The following is an 8,614-nucleotide window of genomic DNA, read 5'->3' as shown; positions in this document are numbered from 1 at the left end:
TCCTGGCCTCAAGGAATCTTTTCTGTTTCAGACATATGCAGGGATGTTACCCAATAAGCAAGGTGCCTGAGGGTTCAGTTGTACTGATTTACTAATTTGTACATCCCAATTTCATCTGGTTTCTTCCTCAACGACGTAGTGAAACCCATGTTAAATAAGGCATATAAATTACTGCTTATTTTGTCATTGATCCCTTCCCTCCCCTCATTCCCAGAGTTCACTCAGGTCACAAAAGATGCAGGAGGCAGAAAATTAAAGGTACATACACTGGAACCACTGTATCCATTTTTCAAAACTAACAGTGGCCTTTTACTGAGACCTAGGGAAAGGACTCAGAAAATGATTTTATATACCTCCTCTACTAGTGTGCACTGATAACCCTAAAATATTTGGCTCCAGCCCCACACCATAGTGGCGTGTGAGCGGGCCGGGCGGGCGGCCGAGTTTTCCAAGAAATAACTCCACCAAGATGTCCAGTGATAGGTAAAGGTCGGACGATAAGAATCCCAGCATCAGCAGTGGGAGTTCGGAAGCAGACCAGCGAGACCCAGCCGCTCCAGAGCCTGAAGAACCAGAAGAAAGAAAACCTTCTGCCACCCAGTAGAAGAAAAACACCAAACTCTCTAGCAAAGCCACTGCTAAGTTATCCACTAGTGCTAAAAGAATCCAGAAGCTAGCTGAGATAACTCTTGATCCTCCTCCTAACTGTAGTCCTGGGCCTAAAGGAGATGACCTTTATGAATGGAGATCAACTCTACTTGGTCCGCCAGGTTCTGTATATGAAGGTGGTCTGTTTTTTCTGGATATCACATTTTCATCAGATTATCCATTTAAGCCACCAAAGGTTACTTTTCGCCCCAGAATCTATCACTGCAACATCAACAGTCAGGGAGTCATCTGTTTGGACATCCTTAAAGATAACTGGAGTCCTGCTTTGACTATTTCAAAGGTTTTGCTGTCTATTTGTTCCCTTTTGACAGACTGCAACCCTGCGGATCCTCTGGTTGGAAGCATAGCCACTCAGTATTTGACCAACAGAGCAGAACATGACAGGATAGCCAGACAGTGGACCAAGAGATACGCAACATAATTTGTATGCAGTGTGAAGGAGTAGAAGGCATCTTCTCACTGTGCTGCAAATCTTTATAGCCTTTACAATATGGACTTCTGTGTATATGTTATACTGATTCTACTCTCTGCTTTTATCCTTTGGAGACTGTGAGACTCCCGAAAAAGGTAAATGCTATCAAGAGTAGAACTTTGTAGCTGTAGATTAGTTATGTTTAAAACGCCTACTTGCAAGTCTTGCTTCTTTGGGATATCAAAATGTATTTTGTGATGTACTAAGGATACTGGTCCTGAAGTCTACCAAATATTATAGTGCATTTTAGCCTAATTCATTATCTGTATGAAGTTATAAAAGTAGCTGGAGATGGTTAGGAATTATGTCATTTGTATTAAACCCAGATCTATTTCTGAGTATGTGGTACATGCTGCTGTGAAAATGTTTTACCTTTTACTTTTATCAGTATGTAATGAGAAGATTTCCTTTTACCCTTTGTAGCTCAGAGAGTACCTGATGTATCACCTCAAACATAATAAACATGTTCCTGAAAAAAAAAATTGGCTCTAGGCGATCTTTACATCTGTGTGGACCAATAGCTTAACCTCACAGGACATACTTCAAGTGGAGTATGTCTTCACCCCAAACTGGAAATATGTCAATCCTAAGGACACTCTGTGTGTCCAGTGCCAGGGACTCCCTGTCAGAGCACACTGGGGTTCTCCACTCATGGAGAAGTAAGTCCTCAAAGACTTACTCATGATAACAACAGCGGGCCAACCCCTCTCGGACCTAACCTGAGAAATGCTGACCAAGCACCCTGGCACATGGATATCTCAATGAACTCTGAATGAAAGTGAGAACTTGGTGTGGACCAATTAGCAACTAAGCAGTCATTAGTGGAGAATGATTATGGCAGCAAATGTACAAATGTACTTGACACAATGGATGCATGTATGGATTGTGATGATAATTCTATGAGCCTCTGATAAAATGATTTTTTTAAAAAGAAGGATTTATGAACTAAAGACCAGTTTAGTGAATTGAAAGAACTCTATGGATAAAGATAAAAAAGCAAAAATTCCTACAGAACAAGAATAACTAGACAGCTTGACAAAGAAGATTTAGACAAACTCGAGATTTCCTCTGGACAGCTAGATTGGGCACAAGAATCCTAGGGAAGATCATCAAAGCTCAGAGGAAAAAACATTTTTCAATATAGAATTTTAAAACCCGCCACACTATCAACAGAAGAGCACTCCACCCCCCACCCCCAAATAAAGGGATTTCCAGCCACATTAAATAAATGAATAAAAGAAGAAGTCATTAGTGGACACATCATCACCAGGATGATGGCACAGGACTGAATACCTTTGACCTTATTTGCAGGGGCTTCCAGAGACAAAAGACAACATTTCTCCCTGAGCCTCTATTACATACCTACTGGATGAGGGTACCTGGCCTAGGATAGGTTCACGTGCCCAGGTTCCAGGGTCTTTTACCTGACCCTGATCTGAGATCCACATCTGCCCCAATTTCAGTACCTTGAATAATCTGTCTCCAGGATCAACTTGGTCTGAACTCAAACTGGGAAATAAAGGGGAGGCCAGAGGCCGATTAAATGGTAACCACCCAGAATTACATGATCAATAAATCAATATAATTTTTCCTCCAGCTGCCTTCCTTATTGGAACAGTCATCCTGGGGCTTGCAGTGGATTACTCAATATAACCTGATGTTTGTGCTACGAATATGCAGACTTCATGAAGACCTGATTAGTCATCTATAGAGAAGGTGCTATATCTGTAAATTCATAGCTGGAAAGTGGGACATGGCCAGCTATTACTGTGTGAGACATGGTGAGGGAAGTCAGGGTGAACCCAGGAACAAACCTCACCTTCAGGAACGGGCTACAGGGGGTGCTTATGATCATGTGAGCACAAGAACTAGCCTCTGAGGCAGTTAGAGATGTGTTGTCAGGGTGGGTTTCCTGTTGTAGTCTCAGAATTCTCAGTTTCATAGTTTTCTCCAAGAAAACATCTCTATTTGTATTCTTATGTTCCAAAGCCCCGAGATCTTTAAATTCAATCATCGGGCTTCCTTAGAAGTTAAAACAACCTGTGTGTGAACAATTTGCCTTCAGAGATCATCACTTCAGTCAGAACCAGTTTTCATTTAAGAGAAAGTATAGAAATTGATGACCAGAAAAGGTGTTAACTGCACATCGGAAGGGAGTGACTTCACTTAGGTTGTAAACAAACCCTAGAAAAGCAGCTGCCTTAGAGAAGTGCTGAACGTGTCTTATAATTCTGTGCCTCTCTCTCATAGCTGTCAATATAACATTTGTAATAGGGGAAATGTTACTGTCCTACAGCAATGTCACAAGAAAGAATCTTCAGCTTTATGAAGGTTCCTTAACAGCTGTTAACACCTTTCAAACAGTGTACTGACTGGAAGACAATGAACATCTAATAATCTGGCCACACTCTAAACCCATACTGGAGGGAAGGGTACACAAGGGAAACAGAGTTGCCTTGCTGAATAATACAAGTCTTTTAAAACACAGCATGAGCAAAAGTGCAAAATTGTTCATATTAGGACCCTGAAACGTGGAATTAGTTTCCACTCATTTTGTTAGGAAAGTCGTGGATTTAGAGTCCTGTAGTTTTCTGTGTAGTGTTGAAGCTTCTCTTATACTGATGAATGAATGAACTAAAACAAAAAACTTCTGTGAAACAGAAACACAAAAATAATTCTCATTAAGAGTCACCATGTCAGAATGATGGGGGCCAAAAATGTGCTTGACGCAATGGATGTATATATGGATTACGACAAGAGTTCTATGAGCCCCTAATAAAATGATTTAAATAATAATAATAATAAATAAGAATCACCATATCTATAATGCAAAAAAATCATCTTGCAAAATCTACATTAGTCTGTGAAGAAGCCCTACTTCTCCAGTGGTTAAATGATTGGCAGCTTGATGAAATGAAAGCAGTTGAGTCCCACAAGGTGGAAATCTGTTCACATACAAATTACAGCCAAGAAACCGGGAAAAGTTCAAGGCCCCATGACATCACTAACAGAAGGCACTGAAGTGCCCCTGAGAACAATAAGCCAGTGAATAAAACAAGCCTTCTATCAATAACACTTGGATAAAAGGTTAGAACATTTAAGTTCTACCATGCAGTGGGGCAGAGAAAATGGTCACCTATTTTAAATAAGATGATATCTTACTACATATAAGAATTATATATCGGAAAAAAAAGAATATATATCTATATGTTGCCTTGTACTAGGAATAATTATAGCGCATTTTTTAAATTAGGAGCTAACATCGGGACATAGTTCTATCCAGTAAAATGAAACAAATTGATAAAGAAAGTTACCAAAGGAAATAAATCAAAAGGACAAAAAGAATTTACATACTTACAATTTGGTTGCAAAAAACATTTTCTGTATCCACTAGGATAGTGGTTGTTAACTTTCCTAATGCCACGACCTTTTAATAAAGTTCCTCATTTTGTGGTGACCCCCAACCATAAAATTATTTTCGTTGCTATTTCATAATTGTAATTTTGATACTGTTATGAATTGTAATTATTTGCAGGATGTATTTTCCTTGCTACAAATTGACCATAATTAAAACAGTGATTAATCACAAAAATAACATGTGAATATATTGTGAAATGGTTATTTCTAATTATAAGAAATGAAATTTTGTCTTGAATCATGGTATTACATGGGTAAGAGTCTTCACCTCCGGGTACTCATATGTGGCGTATCTGCATGTGGGTGGACCTGCCTGGAGACAGATAGAGGAGCAGTGTCTTGGCTAATAAGACCATCAAAAATATGTGTCTTCCCATGGTCTCAAGTAACCCCTGTGAAAGGGTTGTTCAACTCCCCCAAAGGGTAGCAACCCACAGGTTGAGAACCGCTGCACTAAGATAACAGATAAAGGACCGATTTAAATTCTATGACACTATGAAAATAAAATAACAAAAAAGTGCTGACCTTCACTAAAATATGTTAATGCACAAACCCAAAATCACTGCCATCAAGACCATTCTGACTCATAGTGATGTTATTGGAGAGAGGAAAACTACCCTGTGGATTTTCAAAAGTGAAACTCTTTACAGGTGAAGAAAACCTATTCTTTATCCAGAATTAAATATAAAAGAACCTGAAACATCAATAAATAATTGCTGGATTCTGAAAATCAAGAGAATATAAAAATTGAGTGGACTTTACATCTGGGCTAGTAATGTGCTAAGAGCCAAGAGGGATGGTATGTGGGTGGTAGCAGTGGACTGAAGAGTGGAGTGATAAAGAGATTTGAGCCAAATAGGATCAATCTCTGAGGTGAGGTTTATTTGGGGAGACATCCCCAAGTGGGACTCTTCACACTCCCAGTGGAAAGTTACTGCATCAGCAGAAATTAGGAGACACGTCCGGGGTGGGGGTGGGGGGCTGTCTTAGAGATTAAAGTTTTAGCACCCCAGTTAGTAAAGGTGTATGGATAACAGTGATTGCCTAACGTCAAATTGGAGGGTCTCCCCATAGATCAAGCCTCCATTGAATTATTTCTGATTATTAAGTAAGGACATAGGTTAAATTTGCCTAGAGGTAGAGGAAGTGGGAAAGTGGACGACCTGCACCATTCTCCAGCCAATCCAGGGTGTCCTATATTCCTTATGTTTAGCCCGGACTGCCTACATCAGATGGCCCTGGACCAGTCTTGTAAAATGTTCTGACAATATAGATGTCCCAATTATGGTCCTGTCCCTGCTTCTGTAGTCCCATTTTTAACAATGATTGTCCGTCAGTCATGAACTTGTGACAGTTTCCTTTGTTCTAATATTATTTACCGTAATTAGATTCCCGACTTGTATGTTTCCTTGAACTGCACCAATGATCTCCTTCATCTAGGTGATGTCTGTTTGCGTCTTTGTATTCTCTTTGTCACTATTAAGACTTAAAACATGTTCTCCTTAAATTATATTTGAGCTTGGAGTCCCTTTTGCAGTCTAAAACAGAGCACAAACTGATTTCTGATGGGCAGAATTGATGGACAGGACACGCAGGAAAGATGTTTTAGAGTAAAAAGGAGACCCCATTTTAAATATAGCTTAAAGGGAACATTTGTTAAATCTTAAGTGACAAACACAGCACAAAGTCACAAATACATCATCTGGGTGAGCGAAGGCATCAATAGGTTGAAATGGCTTCCCAAGTTCACAATTAAGATGTGAGATAAAGAGGTTGTGGGGAAGGGGTAGGACAAAAGAAACTGCCACAAAAGCATGATTGGTGGGCAATGACAGACACTTCCGAGTGGTCCAGGGCCTTCTGACCCAAGCAGTCAGGGCACGACTGATAAGGGATAGCTAGGAGACCCCTGTACTGTCTTCAGTTTGCTGACCTCCATCAAGGACACACAGGCTTGCAAGCTTCTAAGAAAGACCGCCCCTCCCCCGGCTGCCTGGAGAGAGGTGAAGGTAATCCTCACTCCAAAGCCCTCTGCCTGAGGGCCAGAGTACCTACAACCTTGCTTCCTGGTCAGAAGGCGTTCAATGGAGGCTTACTCTATGTGGGACTCTGCAATCCAAGTGAGGACTAATCTATGCGGGGGCTGTCACTGCTCTGGTACCCTGTTTCAAAGGAAGGTGCTGAGAAGTTAAGCTCTAATACAATCCTCGGTCATCAGTGGAGTGGCCTGATAACTGCAAGGCTGGCCTCTCCTTTCAGTAAAGGCCACTCTGGGGTCCCCTGCTCTTATGCCCGATAACTGACAAGGAGGGAACGGGCCGTAGGCAAGAAGCCCCCCTTAATTGGGCATTTCTGGCGCGAGAGGTGAGGGCGAATGAGGAAAGGGGGCCTAAGCAGGAAAGGGGGCCGTAGTATTCCCAGGGCAGAAGGCAGAGAGGCTTGTAACCAGCTCAGAAAGGATTTAACTGGAAATATCCTAGGGGGTCACGGTGACCTGGATCGCGGGCAGACAGGGTACAGGAAAAGTAATATCCGTGGGGATCGGGGCACAGCTGGGGATGCCAGGCCTGGAGGGGACTCCGAGCCTAGGGTCAGCAAAGAAACATAGAGACTCACTTACCCCCTTAGGATACTCAGGCTGCACCTTCTCAGTCAGAGGAAGTGGTTTCGGCAGGAAGTTGCATCACCTGGGTAGGGGTGGGGTCTTTGCCAAGGGGCGGGGCTTGGAGATAATGAGGGACTCCTGGAGGGAGTGGCCTGGATGTGAAGCTCAGGGCCTGGAGTGGCAACTGATCCATTGTTAGTAGTTTCTTTTTAGTCTGGAAGTTCTGCTAAGAGCTCTGGGTGACCCTGCTTGCATTTGAAACACTTTTTGCATTTGAATCACAACACGGAAGCCATGACAGAAAGACAAACTAAGGAAAAGTGGTGGGTGGAGGGCATGCTTCCCAACTTCTTAGACTTGTTAATTAGCAATTCAGGAAGAAAGTACATCATATTAAAAAGAAACAAGAAAATTGAATGGGCTAAGTCTTTCCTTTAAAAACAGTTCTAAGTAGACAGACGTAATAAAGTGAGCATAAACCTGATAAAAATGGGCCTTGTCTTAGTGACAATTGAACACATCATTGAATGATTGAAAATTAGCAATTCAGAGAGAAAGAACACATTAAATTCCCGAGGTTTCTGATTATTTCATTGTTTCACCTAAAATCACATGGGTGTCGTTTTGTTGTTTTTTTTCTTTTCTGAATCATGTAATGTCCCATTCAATGCCTTATGTACATTGGTCTGTCCTCCATGGTCAATGGGCCACAAGATTTTTACCTTCCCAAACTACTCAGATCAGGTGCTCCCCTTCGAAGGTTGTGGCCAGGCTTGTTGATCATTGCTATTGAAATGGCCACTGAAAATGCAGAAGTTGGGCTCAGAATGAGAAGTGCTCAGGGCTTCATCAGGCCATCATGGAAAAATGACTTAAAAGACTTTTGACAGAGGACAATTTCTATTGGACACTGAGATAGAATGAATTTCTCTGCCAGGGAAATGTGTTCATTAACAACTCTGGGGGAAAAAAGCATATTGCAATTTAAAAACCACCACCAACATTTTCTTTTCTCTTGTCCTCAGTCTTCATTTGCATCTTTGCTTATGTCTGTTTGACTAAGCATTTTACTATGCTGCTCTCAGTTTCCAGCATAACAGATAAATTAAGTCAATGGTTCTTAGTAAGTTGGGTACCCATTAAAAAAAGCCTTTACTGATTTCTTTTGTCGTTTTGTTTGAACTTTTTTTCTATAGCTAAAGACCCTAATCCATTCAGTTTTACTCTTCCTGCTTTTTGGTTTTTTATTTTTTGTTAGTCACTCAGACCTATATTTAGATTGGAGGAATAAGAAATCTTGAAGGATTTTTTAAGAAATATGTACGCTGTATATATTTACACAGTCCATCTCTCAAGAAATAGAAATCAAAAGTAATATTTTAAACAGTCCATATAATAGTCTCTTTTCTCTGCCCCATCTTCCTCAATAACCTATCCCTCTCCTATCCCTG

At 41.0% G+C, this 8,614-nt stretch overlaps 1 pseudogene; it reads left to right on the top strand.

Annotated features, from left to right (window-relative positions):
* Nucleotides 1-469: 469 nt before the first annotated feature.
* Nucleotides 470-1,090, top strand: LOC142443265 (ubiquitin-conjugating enzyme E2 E3 pseudogene; annotated as a pseudogene).
* The last annotated feature ends 7,524 nt before the right edge of the window (nt 1,091-8,614 follow it).

Source organism: Tenrec ecaudatus, chromosome 3 (assembly GCF_050624435.1).
Source record: "Tenrec ecaudatus isolate mTenEca1 chromosome 3, mTenEca1.hap1, whole genome shotgun sequence".
In the NCBI taxonomy this organism is placed as follows: Eukaryota; Metazoa; Chordata; class Mammalia; order Afrosoricida; family Tenrecidae; genus Tenrec; species Tenrec ecaudatus.
This window is presented reverse-complemented; position numbering and strand designations above follow the sequence as displayed.